This window comes from Piliocolobus tephrosceles, chromosome X (genome assembly GCF_002776525.5).
Source record: "Piliocolobus tephrosceles isolate RC106 chromosome X, ASM277652v3, whole genome shotgun sequence".
In the NCBI taxonomy this organism is placed as follows: domain Eukaryota; kingdom Metazoa; phylum Chordata; class Mammalia; order Primates; family Cercopithecidae; genus Piliocolobus; species Piliocolobus tephrosceles.
The window spans coordinates 91,884,735-91,888,281 of NC_045455.1; the positions used below are offsets into that span (position 1 = coordinate 91,884,735).

The following is a 3,547-nucleotide window of genomic DNA, read 5'->3' on the forward strand; positions in this document are numbered from 1 at the left end:
TATGTAGTTACGATGCTGGGTTTGCGTTAGGCTGGATCAGCTCCTGGGAAGTGTAGACAAATCCAATTAACTGTGAAGGGGCAGGAAAGGGGTGTTGTGGGGGTCTTCAAGTGATGGGTGTCTGGTAAGTGTCCTGTCTTTTAGGGAAAGACAGTAATTTGGGGAAAACAGTCAACATGGTTCTAATTTTAATAGTACCTTTCAACTTCTGCAAGCATCCTTTTCCTTGTGCAACTGTTACCTGAGCTTTTTCTAAGTGAGATGTTGTCTGAGAAGTTCTGGATTTGCCCTGCTCTTCAGGTTGGTAGCTGTGAGACTGACTTTTCAAACATCTAAATTACTCATTTAATTGTAATTGTAACTGTAACTGTCATCTTCAAAACAGCCTCTCTGTCAGTCTAAGCCCGGATTCCTAGAACCCTGCCAATCTTTGCTCTAACGTTTTGGAGCTCCTTTGTTTTTTTTTTTTTTTTTTTTTTTTTTTTGAGACAGAATCTTGCTCTGTCACCCAGGCTGGACGATCTTGGCTCGCTGCAAGCTCTGCCTCCTGGGTTCACGCCACTCTCCTGCCTCAGCCTCCCGAGTAGCTGGGACTACAGGCGCCGCCACCATTCCCGGCTAGTTTTTTGTATTTTTAGTACACGCTCGGCTAATTTTTTTGTATTTTTAGTAGAGACGGGGTTTCACCACGTTAGCCAGGATGGTCTCAATCTTTTGACCTTGTGATCCACCCGCCTCGGCCTCCCAAAGTGCTGGGATTGCAGATGTGAGCCACCGTGCCCGGCCCTTTTTTTCTTTTTTATTAATGATGTGTTATATTTTTGTTAAAATTTTGTGTTGAAATATAAGATACATACAGAACAGTGCACATTTCATAAATATAAGCTTAGTGAAATTTCACCACCTGAGCATACCCATGTAAACCTAGATCATAACACAGACAATCACCAGAAGGTTACCAGCCCCCAAAACCCCTCTCTTGCCTTTTTCAATCTGACCACGCCAGGGTAGCCACGACACTGGCTTTAACAGCATAGATTCACTTTGCTAGTTAATCATGCTTTGTATAGAAGGAGCCATGTGGCATATATTCTGCGTCTGGCTTTTATTTGCTGTGATGCTGGTGAGAGTCATCCAGATCGTTGCATGGAACTGTTAACAATTCTTTCTCATTGTTATAGTATTTTACTGTGTGGTTTATTACTTTATTTTAAAGCAAATATTTTTGTTGGTGGCAGATACTTTCTGAGGTGGATGTGGATTTGGAAATGGCCAAAAGTTAATTCAGGGCCACATCAGGTGAGAAGGGTGGAAGGTCAGCAGAGCATTCTGCTTTCGCTCAGCATTTTCCAAATATCTTGTGGCACAGAATGTGGCTACAATTTGCTTCTCTAGCCCTGGGTGAATGGGGGCAAACCTGTTATATTTTTAGGGATGAGATAAATGTATAAATTAATGTAGAAAACTTGACATATTTCGAAGTTGCATTTTTCCACTTTTATTTTCTTCTTTTTCTCTATTATGGATTCGCGTTTGTTATTTTGGTGTCATAATGAAGCACTGTGTTTTGTTTCTGGTCTTGGTTAATTTTCTTGGCATTGTTACACCAGATGTTCATCTGGTGTTTTGTTCATCACACATCATGTGTGGGTGGGTCACTCCCAGAGATTGTCTTGATGATCACTTTTCTTTATCTAGATTTAAGGGTTAGGCTCCTATTTTCATGATTATTTAATAACCCTGATAACTAGCTGTATTAGTCTGTTTTCATGCTGCTGCTAAAGACATACTTGAGACTAGGTAATTTATAAATAAAAAGAAGTTTAGTGGACCCACAGTTCCACGTGGCTGGGGAGGCCTCAGAATCATGGCAGAAGGCTAAAGGCACATCTTACATGGCGACAGGCAAAAAGAGAATGAAAGCCAAGAGAAAGGAGTTTCCCCTTATAAAACCATCAGCTCTCTTGAGACTTAGTCACTACCACGAGATCAGTATGCACTACCGTGAGAACACCACCCCCATGATACAGTGATCTCCCACTGGGTCCTTCCCGCAACACATGGGAATTATGGGAGTTACAAGTCAAGATGAGATTTGGGGGGGACACAGCCAAACCGTGTCACTAGCCTTCAAACTTTTTTAAACCAGTCACATGGGTATCTTCCCAATCATTTTTACCTCTGTGTTCCAGACAGAAATTTGTTTTGGATACAACTTTATTGCCATTAATGGTTTTACTGTTTTGAGAGCATGGTGATACAGGGACTTAGGGGGAGCTAGTAAGTGACACCTTGCTTTCCTTTCCTGAGTTCTGAGTCAGTGAAGACATAGTGAAGACATAGCAGAAGGAATTCAGCAGATGCATGTCAGAAGCCACCTCTGTCACTGATTATTGTGCTGTTGGAGATTATAGCTGTGACAAGCATTGGACTTCTGTTGACTCCCAGAATGAAATAGATGAGCTCACCAGTCTAGTCACAGGTAGCCCTGGAAAGCCACAGACTTCCTTCCAGAGGTCCTGCCCCTACTAAACATCTGTGCCTGTGAGTTCTGCTGAGCCTGTGCAGATGCTTTTTCTCAACTTACCAAGCATATAAGTCATCTTGCTTTCTGGTATGGGGCCTGTTGGGGGAATAAGTGAGTGCAGGAGAAGAAAGACAGAGTCTTATGTTTATGGAGCCCCCTTCATAAATGGTAGGGAACATCACAGACATGTAACAACATTGGATATTTTTTGCTGTACATAATGATTACTCCATTGCTTTGCTGACACAGAGCACTATGGACTTCTGTTTATGAGTGATCGGTAAACACTGATTGGCCAGTCTGGGAAGTACTACTGCATAAAATGGAAACATGTGTTTGTTCTGCAGTGGAAACTTTCCCTCTAATTCTGTAGCTCAAACAAAATCTGTCACATTATGTAATAATTGTAACTTTTCCTTGTATTACATTTAAAATCCTTAGCTAAATATTGAGCTACTGCTTGTATTTTTAGTGTTTACATCTACGGCCCCTTTCATTAGCAGTTAAACATGTTTCACTATATTCCATTTCAGGAAAAACAAAACAGACCTCGATCTTGATTTTCTTTTTTGTATTCTATCATAGTCCAGCTTCCAGAAAGAGTTGTCTTATTGTCTGTACTTCCTCTTTATTTATTATCACTCCAAACAGACTTTTGCTTCCACTGTCATTCCACTAAAATAGTCTGGCTGTCGTCACTAATGATTTTTCTGTTACTCAGCTCAGTGGACTTTTCTGTTTCTTTTACCTGATCTCCCAGAAGCTTGGGATTCCTCTTTGAAGGCCTCAGCTGTGATGATACCATTCCTTCTTGGCATCCACTGATTTTGCTTGCTTCTCAGAATTATTTGTGAACCTCTGTTCCTCACTTTACTCCCTAAATATGGGTTAGTGTGGGGGCTCCTTCCTCAGCTCTTTTACTTTGTTCCTTTCTTTGAATACATTCATCCACTCCCATGGAAGCGTTAGTGATCCATCCACTCCCGTGAGAGCGTTAGTGACCCATCCACTCCCGTGAGA

The 3,547-nt window shown here is 41.5% G+C and overlaps 1 protein-coding gene across 2 annotated transcripts in view; it reads left to right on the forward strand.

The window, feature by feature from the left end:
• Nucleotides 1–3,547, forward strand: part of SACS (sacsin molecular chaperone) — a 94,450-nt gene that overhangs the window by 69,659 nt on the left and 21,244 nt on the right. The gene's annotated exons all lie outside the window — the stretch shown is intronic.